This window comes from Panulirus ornatus, chromosome 12 (genome assembly GCF_036320965.1).
Source record: "Panulirus ornatus isolate Po-2019 chromosome 12, ASM3632096v1, whole genome shotgun sequence".
NCBI classification, from domain to species: domain Eukaryota; kingdom Metazoa; phylum Arthropoda; class Malacostraca; order Decapoda; family Palinuridae; genus Panulirus; species Panulirus ornatus.
Window position 1 is genome coordinate 34308253 of NC_092235.1, and position 16629 is coordinate 34324881.

A 16629-nucleotide genomic window follows, 5' to 3' on the forward strand; every position below is an offset into this window, starting at 1 on the left:
TTGCGTGTGTGGACGTATGTATATGTGTATGGGGGGGGGGGGTTGGGCCATTTCTTTCGTCTGTTTCCTTGCGCTACCTCGCAAACGCGGGAGACAGCGACAAAGTAAAAAAAAAAAAAAAAAAAAAAAAAATAATAATAATAATAATAATAATAATAATACTAATAGTAATAGTAATAATGATAATAATGATAAAAATGATGATAACAATAATAATGGTCACATGGAGAGAATTAGTGAGGAAAGATTGACAAAGAGGATATATATATCAGAGTTAGAGGTAACGAGGAGAAGTGGGAGACCAAACTGGAGGTGGAAGGAATGACTGAGGGAGATTTTAAGCGATCGGGGCCTGAACATGCAGGAGGGTGAAAGGTGTGCAAGGAAGAGAGTGAATTGGAACGATGTGGTGTACCGCGGTCGACATGCTGTAATTGATTGAACCAGGGCATGTGAAGCGTCTGGGGCAAACCATGGAAAGTTTGTGGGGCCTGGATGTGGAAAGGGAGCTGTAGTTTCGGTGCATTATATATGACAGCTGGAGACTGAGCGTTAACGCATGTGGCCTTTGATGTCTATTCCTAGCGCTGTCTCACTGTGGGTGGGGGAGGGGGTGTCATTTCATTTGTGATAGGGTGGCGACAGAACTGGATGAAGGCAGCAAGTGTGGATGTATATGTATGTGTATATGTCTGTGTATGTATATGTATATATACGTTGTAATGTATAGGTGCATATATATGCTTGTGTGAGCGTTATGTATATATATACATGTTTATGTGGGTAGGTTGGGCCATTCTTTCGTGTTTCCTTGGGCTACCTCGCTAACGCCGGAAACAACGACTAGGTATAATAAACAGATGAATAGGTAAATAATGATAATGATAGTGATAATAATAACAATAATAGAATTAATAATGATAATGATAACAATGATAATGATTCTAATAGTGATGATAATAAAGATAATGACAATAATAATAATGATAATAATAGTAATGATAAAGATAATGACGATAATAACGATAACACTAATGATAATAATAATAATGTTAATGGGAAGGAGACTTCTGTGAGGAAGTACCAGGAGAGACTGATTACAGAAAGGAAAAAAGGTGAAAACAAAGGACGTAAGGGGAGTGGGGAGGAATGGGATGTATTTAGGGAAGCAGAGATGGCTTGCGCAAAAGATGCTTGTAGCATGAGAAGGTGGGAGGTGAGCAGATTAGAAAGGATAGTGAGTGGTGGGAGGAAGAAGTAAGATTATTAGTGAGAGAGAAGAGAAAGGCATTTGGACGATTTTTGTATGGAAATAATGCAAATGAGTGGGAGATATATAAAAGAAAGAGGCAGGAGGTCAAGAGAAAGTTGCAAGAGGCGAAAAATAGGGCAAATGAGAGTTGGGGTGAAAGAGTATCATTAAATTTTAGGGAGAATAAAAAGATGTTTTGGAAGGGGGTAAATAAAGTGCGTAAGACAAGGGAAGAAATAGGAACATCAGTGAGGGGGCTAATGGGGCGATGATAACAAGTAGTGGTGATGTGAGAAGGAGATGGAGTGAGTATTTTTAAGGCCTGTTGAATGTGTTTGATGATAGAGTGGCAGATATAGGGTGTTTTGGTCGAGGTTGTGTGCAAAGTGAGAGGGTTAGGGAAAATGATTTGGTAAACAGAGAAGAGGTAGCAAAAGCTTTGCGGAAGATGAAAGCCGGCAACGCAGCGGGTTTGGATGGTATTGGATGGTATTGGATGGAATTTATTAAAAAACGGGGTGACTGTATTGCTGACTGGTTGGTAAGGTTATCTAATATATGTATGACTCATGGTGAGGTGCCTGAGGATTGGCTGAATGCTTGCATAGTGCCATTGTACAAAGGTAAAGGGGATGAGAGTGAGTGCTCAAATTACAGAGGTATAAGTTTTTTTAGTATTCCTGGGAAATTATGCGGGACGGTATTGATTGAGAGGGTGAAGGCCTGTACAGAGCATCAGACTGGGGAAGAGCAGTGTGGTTTCAGAAGTTGTAGAGGATGTGTGGATCAGGTGTTTGCTTTGAAGAACGTATGTGAGAAATACTTAGAAAAGCAGATGGATTTGTATATAGCATATATGGATCTGGAGAAGGCATATGATAGAGTTGATAGAGATGCTTTGTGAAAGGTATTAAGTATATATGGTGTGGAAGGCAAGTCGCTAGAAGCAGTGAAAAGTTTTTATCGAGGATGTAAGGCATGTGTACGTGTAGGAAGAGAGGAAAGTGATTTGTCTCGGTGAATGTTGGTTTGTGGTAGGAGTGCGTCATGTCTCCATGGTTGTTTAATTTGTTTATGGATGGGGTTGTTAGGGAGGTGAATGCAAGAGTTTTGGAAAGAGGGGCAAGTATGCAGTCTGTTGGGGATGAGAGAGCTTGGGAAGTGAGTCAGTTGTTGTTCGCTGATGATACAGCGCTGGTGGCTGATTCGGGTGAGAAACTGCAGAAGTTGGTGACTGAGTTTGGTAAAGTGTGTGAAAGAAGAAACCTGAGAGTAAATGTGAATAAGATCAAGGTTATTAGGTATAGTAAGGTTGAGGGACAAGTCAACTGGAAGGTAAGTTTGAATGGAGAATAACTAGAGGAAGGCAAGTGTTTTAGATATCTGGGATTGGATTTGGCAGCGGATGGAATCATGGAAGCGGAAGTAAATTATTGGGTGGGGGAGGGGGCGAAAGTTCTGGGAGCGTTGAAAAATGTGTGGAAGTCGAGAACGTTATGTTGGAAAGCAAAAATGGGTATGTTTGAAGGAATCGTGTTCCCAACAATGTTATATGGTTGCGAAGCATAGGCTATAGATAGAGTTGTGCGGAGGAGGGTGGATGTTTTGGAAATAAGATGTTTGAAGACAATACGTGGGGTGATGTGGTTTGATCGAGTAAGTAATGAAGGGTATGAGAGATGTGTGGTAATAGAAAGAGTGTGGTTGAGAAAGCAGAAGAGGGTGTGTTGAAATGGTTTGGTCACATGGAGAGAATGAGTGAGGAAAGATTGACAATGAGGATATATGTGTCAGAGGTGGAGGGAATGATGGAGTGAAAAAGATTTTGGGTGATTGGGGCCTGAACATGCAGGAGAGTGAATGGCGTGCAAGGAATAGAGTGAATTGGAATGATATGTTATACCGGCGTCGACGTGCTGTCAATGGATTGAATCAGGGCATGTGAAGCGTCTGGGGTAAACTATGGAAAGTTCTGCGGGGCCTGGATGTGAAAAGGGAGCTGCGGTTTCGGTGCATTATACATGACAGCTAGAGACTGAGTGTGAACAAATGTGGCCTTTGTTGTCTTTTCCTAGCGCTACCTCGTGCACATACAGGAGAAGGGGGTGTCATTTCATGTGTGGCGGGGTGGCGACGGGAATGAATAAAGGAAGACAGTATGAATTATGTTCATGTGTATATATGTATATGTCTGTGTGTGTATACGTTGAGATGTACTGGTATCTATATGTGCGTGTGTGGACGTGTATGTATATACATGTGTTTGTGGGTGGGTTGGGCCATTCTTTCGTCTGTTTCCTTGCGCTACCTCGTTAACGTGGGAGACAGCGACAAAGTATTACAAATGAATGAATAAAATCATAGAGATTTTATAATAATAATAATAATGATAATTATCATTATCATTATTATCATTGTTATTATTATTATTATTATTATTATTATTATTATTATTATTATTATTATTATTATTATTATTATCATTATTATTATTATTATCATCATTATCATTATTGTTATTTTTACTATTATCATTACTGGTTGCACAGAATTTGGCCCCCGAGATATTAGGCCTTTTTTTAAGGTAAATTTTGATCGCTGATTTGAGCATGCCATCAGTTTTCTTTAACAGGTCTGGTTATCGAGATATGATATACTCCTAATAACTATACATACAACCGATCGGGCACAAGGATTGATGACTACAAATCATTATTGTTGCTTTTTTGATAAAAAGAAATGTCTTCATACAGGTAAGGGTAAGAGAGATGTGTGGAAATAAAAAGAGCGTGGTTGAGAGAGCAGAAGAGGGTGTTTTGAAGTGGTTTGGGCACATGGAGAGAATGAGTGAGGAAAGATTGACCAAGAGGATATATGTGTCGGAGGTGGAGGGAACGAGGAGAAGAGGGAGACCAAATTGGAGGTGGAAAGATGGAGTGAAAAGATTTTGTGTGATCGGGGCCTGAACATGCAGGAGGGTGAAAGGAGGGCAAGGAATAGAGTGAATTGGAGCGATGTGGTATACCGGGGTTGACGTGCTGTCAGTGGATTGAATCAAGGCATGTGAAGCGTCTGGGGTAAACCATGGAAAGCTGTGTAGGTATGTATATTTGCGTGTGTGGACGTATGTATATACATGTGTATGGGGGGGGGGGGGGGGTTGGGCCATTTCTTTCGTCTGTTTCCTTGCGCTACCTCGCAAACGCGGGAGACAGCGACAAAGTAAAAAAAAAAAAAAAAGGTAGGATTTGTTTATTTATGATTAAATTACATCCATGGAATGAGATAATGGTAAAACAACCATAGAAAGTTGTATATCATTGATACAATGTTCATTTACTCAGACATCTCAAGTTTCAAAGATTTCTTGCAGAGAGCTGCCCCAGGACAGTCACCTTGAAAGGTCCAGCAATAATCCGTCATCATATGGGTATCCCAGTGTCCCAGGTATGGGTATCCCAGTGTCCCAGGTATGAGTATCCCAGTGTCCCAGGTATGGGTATCCCAGTGTCCCAGGTATGAGTATCCCAGTGTCCCAGGTATGGGTATCCCAGTGTCCCAGGTATGGGTATCCCAGTGTCCCAGGTATGGGTATCCCAGTGTCCCAGGTATGGGTATCCCAGTGTCCCAGGTATGGGCATCCCAGTGTCCCAGGTATGGGTATCCCAGTGTCCCAGGTATCTTCCATGGTTCTTAAATCTTGGTGGAATGGTTGAGCCAGTTAGGTTGTCTGGCCAAGTGGGTGTTGAGGTAATGCACTTTGATGTTCATTTTACAGCCAAGTTGAGGGAAAGAAGATGGCAGGTTCTCCACTAGTTCAGGGTAGTTATATGCTTTATGGTGACCAAGACAATTCCTTACAACCACAGTGAACGAAGACCATGCCTCTGCCTTAACATTGGTCATTGAATCCTGGAAATGTGGGAATTCATGAGTTCCATGATTTGTGACCCGTCGACAATACCTGCCTTCAACTTCTCCATGATCAGTGCTGGACATTTTCTGCCAATGTAGTCAAAGCAGAGTGTCCTTCATTGTTCCAAACCTTCACAAACTGTTTCATTAAACCTAGTTTGATGTGCAGTGGTGGTACAATGATCTTATCTCTCAACCAAGGGTTCTACCATTACATTCTTGTCTCCAACCAACATGTTTTCTCTCAGAGACCATTGTTTTCTCAGCCAGTGCTCATCCTCAGCTCTACTATCCCAGAGACAGATAAAGCTGAGCTACTTGTTGTACCCACTCTGCTGACCCAGGAGAAAAGTCACCATCTTAAGATCCACACAGATTAACCATTGGTGATGGTGGTATGATATCTTGTGTAAGACCAGCATGATTTTTTCCCGTTGTTCATTCATCATAGTTGAACTACCAATTGATCCATATTTGTTGCCATTCTGTAGAAGCACAACTTGTTATGCTCCACTTACAACTATCTATGCTCGTGAGAGGTACATTCATTGATAAGTGAATTATCTCAAACACTGTAGCTGCGGGACGGAAAAGAGGCCATATTCTTACTCAGTGGCCTTAATATACCCAGTATGATGTCTATTATCTGAAGCACCAAAAATTCCTTTTACAATTGTTTCACCATGAATTATAATGATAATAATGATAATGATAACAATAATGATAATAATGATAATCATAATGATGATAATTATAACCATTATTATAATCATTATAATAATAATGATGATATTAAGAATATCAATAATAATGAAATAATAATAATGATAATAATGATAATAATTATAACCATCATTATCATAATCATTATGATAATATTAAGAATATCAATAATAATAATCATAATAATAATAATAATAATAATAATAATAATAATAATAATAATAATAATAATAATAATAATAATAATAACAACAACAATAATAATAATAATAATAATAATAATAATAATAATAATAATAATAATAATAATAATAATAATAATAATAATAATAATAATCATTATCTTCTGGAGGCTAAGGTGAAGATTTGTATGGGTTTTCAGAAAAGAAGAGTGAATGTTGGGGTGAAGAGGTGGTGAGAGTAAGTGAGCTTGGGAAGGAGACTTGTGTGAGGAAGTACCAAGAGAGACTGAGTACAGAATAGAAAAAGGTGAGAACAATGGAGGTAAGGGGAGTGGGGGAGGAATGGGATGTATTTAGGGAATCAGTGATGGATTGCGCAAAAGATGCTTGTGGCATGAGAAGAGTGGGAGGTGGGTTGATTAGAAAGGGTAGTGAGTGGTGAGATGAAGAAGTAAGATTATTAGTGAAAGAGAAGAGAGAGGCATTTGGACGATTTTTGCAGGGAAAAAATGCAATTGAGTGGGAGATGTATAAAAGAAAGAGACAGGAGGTCAAGAGAAAGGTGCAAGAGGTGAAAAAGAGGGCAAATGAGAGTTGGGGTGAGAGAGTATCATTAAATTTTAGGGAGAATAAAAAGATGTTCTGGAAGGAGGTAAATAAAGTGCGTAAGACAAGGGAGCAAATGGGAACTTCAGTGAAGGGCGCAAATGGGGAGGTGATAACAAGTAGTGGTGATGTGAGAAGGAGATGGAAGTGAGTATTTTGAAGGTTTGTTGAATGTGTTTGATGATAGAGTGGCAGATATAGGGTGTTTTGGTCGAGGTGGTGTGCAAAGTGAGAGGGTTAGGGAAAATGATTTGGTAAACAGAGAAGAGGTAGTAAAAGCTTTGCGGAAGATGAAAGCCGGCAAGGCAGCAGGTTTGGATGGTATTGCAGTGAAATTTATTAAAAAAGGAGGTGACTGTATTATTGACTGGTTGGTAAGGTTATTTAATGTGTGTATGACTCATGGTGAGGTGCCTGAGGATTGGCGGAATGCGTGCATAGTGCCATTGTACAAAGGCAAAGAGGATAAGAGTGAGTGCTCAAATTACAGAGGTATAAGTTTGTTGAGTATTCCTGGTAAATTATATGGGAGGGGATTGATTGAGAGGGTGAAGGCATGTACAGAGTATCAGATTGGGGAAGAGCAGTGTGGTTTCAGAAGTGGTAGAGGATGTGTGGATCAGGTGTTTGCTTTGAAGAATTATGTGAGAAATACTTAGAAAAGCAAATGGATTTGTATGTAGCATTTATGGATCTGGAGAAGGCATATGATAGAGTTGAAAGAGATGCTCTGTGGAAGGTATTAAGAATATATGGTGTGGGAGGCAAGTTGTTAGAAGCAGTGAAAAGTTTTTATCGAGGATGTAAGGCATGTGTACGTGTAGGAAGAGAGGAAAGTGATTGGTTCTCAGTGAATGTAGGTTTGCGGCAGTGGTGTGTGATGTCTCCATGGTTGTTTAATTTGTTTATGGATGGGGTTGTTAGGGAGGTGAATGCAAGAGTTTTGGAAAGAGGGGCAAGTATGAAGTCTGTTGTGGATGAGAGAGCTTGGGAAGTGAGTCAGTTGTTGTTCGCTGATGATACAGCGCTGGTGGCTGATTCATGTGAGAAACTGCAGAAGCTGGTGACTGAATTTGGTAAAGTGTGTGTTAAAGAAGAAAGTTAAGAGTAAATGTGAGTAAGAGCAAGGTTATTAGGTACAGTAGGGTTGAGGGTCAAGTCAATTGGGAGGTGAGTTTGAATGGAGAAAAACTGGAGGAAGTAAAGTGTTTTAGATATCTGGGAGTGGATCTGGCAGCGGATGGAACCATGGAAGCGGAAGTGGATCATAGGGTGGGGGAGGGGGCGAAAATTCTGAGAGCCTTGAAGAATGTGTGGAAGTCGAGAACATTATCTCGGAAAGCAAAAATGGGTATGTTTGAAGGAATAGTGGTTCCAACAATGTTGTATGGTTGCGAGGCGTGGGCTATGGATAGAGTTGTGCGCAGGAGGATGGATGTGCTGGAAATGAGATGTTTGAGGACAATGTGTGGTGTGAGGTGGTTTGATCGAGTAAGTAACGTAAGGGTAAGAGAGATGTGTGGAAATAAAAAGAGCGTGGTTGAGAGAGCAGAAGAGGGTGTTTTGAAATGGTTTGGGCACATGGAGAGAATGAGTGAGGAAAGATTGACCAAGAGGATATATGTGTCGGAGGTGGAGGGAACAAGAAGTGGGAGACCAAATTGGAGGTGGAAAGATGGAGTGAAAAAGATTTTGTGTGATCGGGGCCTGAACATGCAGGAGGGTGAAAGGAGGGCAAGGAATAGAGTGAATTGGATCGATGTGGTATACCGGGGTTGACGTGCTGTCAGTGGATTGAATCAGGGCATGTGAAGCGTCTGGGGTAAACCATGGAAAGCTGTGTAGGTATGTATATTTGCGTGTGTGGACGTATGTATATACAAGTGTATGGGGGTGGGTTGGACCATTTCTTTCGTCTGTTTCCTTGCGCTACCTCGCAAACCCGGGAGACAGCGGCAAAAAAAAAAAAAAAAAAAGAAAAAAAAAAAAAAAAATAATAATAATAATAATAATAATAAAACAATGACAATGACAAAATGACAAAGTATAAAAAAAAAAAAAAAAAAAATATATATATATACTATCCCTGGGGATGGGGGAGAAAGAATACTTCCCACGTATTCCCTGCGTGTCGTAGAAGGCGACTAAAAGGGGAGGGAGCGGGTGGCTGGAAATCCTCCCCTTTCTTGTTTTTTTTTTTTTTTTTTTTTTTTTTTTTTTATTTTCCAAAAGAAGGAACAGAGAAGGGGGTCAGGTGAGGATATTCCCTCTAAGGCCCAGTTCTCTGTTCTTAACGCTACCTCGCTAACGCGGGAAATGGCAAATAGTATGAGAAAAAAAAAAAAAAAAAAAAAAAAATAATAATAATAATAATAATAATAATAATAATAATATTAATAATAATAATAGTAATGATAATGATAATGATAATAATAATAATGATAATAATAATGATAGTGATAATAATAATAATGATAACATTAACAATGTTAATTATAACAATAATAATGATAATAATAATGATAATAATAGTAATAATAATAATAATATTAATAATAATAATGATAATAATAATAATAATAATAATAATAATAATAATAATAATAATAATAATAATAACAACAACAACAATAATGATGATAATAATGACAATAAATAATCATTTCATCTGGTGAAGGCTGCGTCTGTAACAGTACATCCTGTGGTGACTATTTCTAGACTCTGCGACAAGAGCATTTTCAAGCCGTGATATGAGGGTACCTTCATCATCACACAAAATAACTGAAACACCTTAACAAAATAGTTTCAGTAAAAGAGTTAACATAAGTTGTGACAGTGATAATCAAGTAGTAACGCGATGGCATGAAATGACGGTCACTAGAATGAATCGAGAATAACAAAGAAGTATTATACGGAGTACAGATGACTGGGTGAAAATAACATGATATAGAAAATCTGGTAAACTACACAGCATTCAGTAGCGTTTCAGATCAACTCTTTCCGGAACTTTCCGTAAGTACTTGTGATTCTCGTAAATGTTCATGTATCTATGGAATGATATATGCAGTAGCAAGTATATGGTGAAGCCCTAACATGCTCTCATAACATGATCATGCTCTCATAATATGACCGTGCTCTCATAACATGACCATGCTCTCATAATATGACCGTGCTCTCATAACATGACCATGGTCTCACAACATGACCATGCTCTCATAACATGACCATGCTCTCATAACATGACCACAGTCTCATAACATGGCCATGTTCTCATAATATGACCATGATCTCATAACATGTCCATGCTCTATCAAAATGATCACAATCTCATAACATGACAATGCTCTCATAACAGGACTATACTTTCATAACACGACCATGCGCTCATAACATGACCATTCTCTCATAATAAGACCATGCTCTCATAACATGACCATGTTCTCATAACGTGGCCATGGTCTCATAACATGACCATGCTCTCATAACATAACCATGCTCTCATAACAAGACCGTGCTCTCATAACATGACCATGTTCTCACAACATGACCATGCTCTCATAACATGATCATGCTCTCATAACATGACCACAGTCTCATAACATGGCCATGTTCTCATAACATGACCATGCTCTCATAACACGACCATACTCTCATAACATGACCATGCTCTCGTAACATGACCGTGCTCTCATAACATGACCATGCTCTCATAACATGACCATGCTCTCATAACATGACCACAGTCTCATAACATGGCCATGTTCTCATAATATGACCATGCTCTCATAACATGACTACAATCTCATAACATGACCATGTTCGCATAACACGACCATACTGCCATAACATGACCATGCTCTCATAACATGACCGTGCTCTCATAACATGACCATGTTCTCACAACATGACCATGCTCTCATAACATGACCATGCTCTCATAACATGAGCACAGTCTCATAACATGACCATGCTCTCATAACATGACCGTGCTCTCATAACATGACCATGTTCTCACAACATGACCATGCTCTAATAACATGACCATGCTCTCATAACATGAGCACAGTCTCATAACATGACCATGCTCTCATAACATGACCGTGCTCTCATAACATGACCATGTTCTCACAACATGACCATGCTCTCATAATATGACCATGCTCTCATAACATGACCACAGTCTCATAACATGGCCATGTTCTCATAACATGACCACACTCTTATAGCCTGACCATGTTCTCATAAAATTACCATGTTCTCATAACATGACCATGCTCTCATAACATGATAACAATCTTATAACATGACCATGCTCTCATATCATGACAACTATTTCGTAACATGGCCATGCTCTCATAACATGACCATGTTCTCATAACAAAATCATGCTCTCATAACACGATCATAATCTCATAACGTGACCACAATACCATAACATGACCATGCTCTCATAACATGATCATGCTCTAATAACATGACCATGTTCTCATAACATAACAATGCTATCATAACTTGACCATGATCTTATAACATAACCATGCTCTCATAACACGACCATAATCTCATAACATGACCACAATTTCATAACATGACCATGCTCTAATAACATGACCATGTTCTCATAACATGACCATGGTCTCATAACTTGACCACGTTCTCATTACATGACCATGCTTTCATAACATAACCATGTTATCATAACATGACCACAATCTCATAGCACGACCAAGTTTTCATAGAATGACCACACTCATAACATGACCATGCTCTCATAACATGACCATGTTCTCATAACAACCATGCTCTCATAACATGACCATGTTCTCATAACATGACCATGCTCTCATAACATGACCATGTTATCATAACATGACCATGCTCTCATAACATGACCATGTTCTAATAACATGATCATGGTCTCATAACATGACCATGTTCTCATAATATGACCATGATCTCATAATATAACCATGCTCTCATAACTTGACCATGCTCTCACTATATGACCATGCTATCATAACATGACCATACCCTCATAACATGACCACAATCTCATAACATGACCATGTTCTCATAACATTACCACAATCTCATATCATGACCATGTTCTCATACCATGACCATGGTCTCATAACATGACCATGCTCTCATAACAGGATTATGCTTTTATAACACGACCATGTTCTCTTAAAATGACCATTCTCTCCCAACAAGACCATGCTCTCATAACATGACCATGTTCTCATAACATGACCATACTCTCCTAACAAGACAACAATCTCATAACATGACAATGCTCTCATAACGTGACCATACTCTCATAACACAACCATGCTCTCATAACATGAATATGTTCTCATAACATGACCATACTCTCATAACATGGCAATGTTCTCATAACATGACCATGCTCTCATAACACGACCATGCTCTCATAACATGATCATGTTCTCATAACATGACCATACTCTCATAACATGACTACAATCTCATAAAATGACCATTCTCTCATAACATGACCATGCTCTCATGAGAGGACCATGCTCTTGTAAAATGGCTATGCTCTCATAACATGACCATTCTCTCATAAAAAGACCATGCCCTCATAACATGACCGCAATCTAATAACATGACCATGCTCTCATAACATGACTATGCTCTCATAATAAGACCATGCCCTCACAACATGACAATGTTCTCATAACATGACCATGCTCTCATAACATGACCATGCTTTCATAACATGACCACAATCTCAATACATGACCTATGTTCTCATAACATGAACATGCTCTCATAATACAACCATGCTCTCATAACATGACCATGCTCTCATAACATGACAACAATCTCATAACATGACCATGTTCGCATAACACGATCATGCTCTCATAACATGACCACATTCTCATAACATGACCATGTTCTCATAAAATGATCATGTTCTCATAACATGACCATGCTCTCATAACATGACAACAATCTCATAACACGACCATGTTCTCATAACATGTCCATGTTCTCATAACATGACCATGCTCTCATATCACGACCATACTCTCATAACGTGACCACAATCTCATAACATGGCTAGGCTCGCATAACATGACCATGCTCTCATAACATGACCATGCTCTCATAACCTGACCACAATCTCATATCACGACTATGTTCTCATAACATGACGCAGAATCTCATAACATGGCTATGCTCGCAGAACATGACCATGCTCTCATAACATGACCATGCTCTCATAACATGACCACAATCTCATGTCACGACTATGCTCTTATAACATGACCACAATCTCATAACATGACTATGCTCTCATAACATGACCATGCTCTCATAACGTGACCACAATCTCATAAAATGGCTAGGCTCGCATAACATGACCATGCTCTCATAACATGACCATGCACTCATAACATGACCACAATCTCATATCATGTCTATGCTCTCATAACATAACAACAATCTCCTAACAATACCATGCTCTCATAACATGCACCTTCTAAGAAAATATATTCTACAGAAAAATTCCCATGAAGCTACTGTAGTATCTAAGTTACATAGTTATACAGCGAAGCCATGACCTGTTTACACCTTCATTTTATCATTCATCATCAAACAAGCATAAAATATACCTGTTTTATCAATTTATTTGTGATTAATTATACATTCTACATACAGGGACAATACGAGAGCAGAACCTTACACAATAAACCAAGGAATGTTTTATTGTTCTTAAGAAGCTGTGACTACCTCGGTCGTGTGACATGGTCAAGACAGAGGTCTTCGCTCTACCTCAAGTTCACAATTCCTTTAAGAGAAGAAAGAAGCAGTCAGTCATTTAAACGCAAACTGGAATCATACACCAATCATGAACCACTTATTACTGTAGAACTTTCTCTTAGTATTTGTGTTTCTCAAATGTACTTAACAGAATGTTTAGATACCAAAATAACTTTAACCAATCCGATGTTAATGACCGACAACTGATAACCTACGAGAGGTATAACCCAGGTTATTGTGGATGTCTTGGATGTTATGTTCGATTTTTCCAACTCATCACTGATCAGGCCATTACCCACGACTACAGGTGTAGTTCAACAACTGCAGCAGATCAACTCCAGTTGCAATTCAACCCAATATTGTCACTTATAATTCACACTAAAGACATGACTTTGCTAGATTTCTTCTGACTGTCATGAGAAGTCCATAAGGACATTAAGGAACCAGCTTCGGATATTCCATGTGCAAGCGCGAGTGAAGACTGCCAGACTGTATAAACATTACCACGGTGAAGGTAGACTCATTATACATTCAAACCTGCATCTATTGATATAAATTCGCCAAGCATTAACTGTCAGGCACTGTTAGAACTACCTTCAAAACATCCATATTTCTCCAGTACTTTGTTGAGACACTGAAGCATAAAGAAAAAATGAATAGTATCTATAATGTGTCACATGAACCATATGGAGAGTGAATGTGCATGTAACCTTACAATTTTTCTTAACACGCGAAGGCATTGAACATATGGAAGCTGGTGGATGTACCTAAACGCTGACGACCTCATGAACTTGGCTGGTGATAGGTCTAAGGCCCAGCCAACCAACCAACCAACCATAATGCCCTGAATCCTCTCCACACATGATCAAGCTTTTTCATTCCCTGGAAGTGTGGTCAATACGTCTAACATGCTGTCCAGATGAGAATATAGCAAACTGCTGACTGAACAGGAACAAGCTGTACGGTCAGGAGACCTTACAGATGACATACATGTATGCCATCTCCCTCACATCACCTCCCCACCATGTTCCACCTTTATCTTTACACAATGGCATTCTGTCAAACCTCAGGCACCTCACCATGATCCATACTAACCCGTTTTCTTAATGAATTAAACTGTGATATCATCGATTCCATTCGCCTTGCCACATTCCATCTTAAAAAGACTTCCACCACTTCTTCTATCTTCAGCAAACCATTCTCCATGATTCTCTCACTGCGCATACCACCACGGTTCAAGCTAATTACTTATTCTAACACTCCCCCTGTTGCCCCCTTGGCAGATGTTTCCATTTGTTTTTCGCTCATCATTAACCTCCTTCTAATACATCTTATACTCACTAAAGTTTACGATCACCCCTAAGTCTCATTTGACCTTTTTTTCAGCTCCAGCACCTTCCTCTTGACCTATTGCCGCTTTCTCTTATACATCCTGCAATCATTTTCACTCCTTTCCTGTAAATACCATTCAAACCCATCTCTTATCTCTTGCACTAGCATCATCAGACATCACACTATCCGCAGCCTTTTAGCACATTTTCATCCAAAAGCCTTTCTTTTTAATATATAAGATCACTTGGAGAGAATGAGTGATGATTGGAGGTGGAAAGATGGAGTGAAAAAGATTTTGAGTGATCGGGGCCTGAACATGCAGGAGGGTGAAAGGCGTGGAAGGAATAGAGTGAATTGAAACGATATAGTACACCGGGGTCGACGTGCTGTATATGGACTGAACCAGGGCATGTGAAGTGTCTGGAAAGTTTTGTGGGGCCTGGGTGTGGACAGGGAGCTGTGCTTTTGGTGCACTGTACATGACAACCAGAGACTGAGTGTGAACGAATGCGGCATTTGTTGTCTTTTCCTAGCGTTACCTCGCGCGGATGCGGGGGGGAGGGGGGTTGTCAATCCATGTGTGTGGGAGTGGCGACGGAAATGAATAAAGGCAGCAAGCATGAATTATATACTTGCGTATATATGTATATATTTGTGTACGTATATATATGTATACGTTAAGATGCATAGGTATGTATATGTGCGTGTGTGGACGTGTATGTATATAAATGTGTATGTGGGTGGGGCCATTCATTATTATTATCATACTTTATCCCTATATCCACGGGGATAGGGGAGAAAGAATACTTCCCACGCATTCCCCACGTCGTAGAAGGCGACTAAATGGGACGGGGACGGGAGCGGGGGGCTAGAAACCCTCCCCTTCTTGTATTTTAAACTTTCTAAAAGGGGAAACAGAAGAAGGAGTCACGCGGGGAGTGCTCATACTCCTCGAAGGGACAGATTGGGGTGTCTAAATGTGTGTGGATGTAACCAAGATGAGAAAAAGAGAGAGATAGGTAGTATGTTTGAGGAATGGAACCTGGATGTTTTGGCTCTGAGTGAACGAAGATCAAGGGTAAAGGGGAAGAGTGGTTTGGGAATGTTTTGGGAGTAAAGTCAGCGGTTGGTGAGAGGACAAGACAAACAGGAGGAGTAGCACTACTCCTGAAACAGGAGTTGTGGAAGTATGTGACAGAGTGAAAGAAAGTAAATTCTAGATTCATATGGGGAAACTGAGAGTGAATAGAGAGAGATGGGTGATTATTGGTGCATATGCATCTGGGCATGAGAAGGAAGATCATGAGAGGTAAGTGTTTTGGGAGCAGTCGAGTGAGTGTGTTAGTAGTTTGAATGCACGAGACCGGGTTATAGTGACGGGTGATTTGAATGCAAAGGTGAGTAATGTGGCAGTTGAGGGCATGTGAAGCGTCTGGGGTAAACCATGGAAAGTTTTGTGGGGCCTGGATGTGGAAAGGGAGCTGTGGTTTCGGTTCATTATACAAGACAGCAGGAGACTGAGTGCAGTGCGGTTTCAAAAGTGGTAGAGGATGTGGATCAGGTGTTTCCTTTGAAGATTTTATGTGAGAAGTACTTCGAAAAGGAAGTGGATTTGTATGTAGCATTTGTATATCTGGAGAAGACATATAACAGAGTTGATAGAGATGCTCTGTGGAAGGTATTAAGAATGTATTGTATTACGCACTTTATTTACTTCCTTCCCTAGCAACTTCTTACTCTACCTAAAATTTTGTGATGGTCTCTCACCTCAACTCTCATTTGCCCTCTTTTTCACCTCGTACACCTTTCTCTTAACCTCCTACC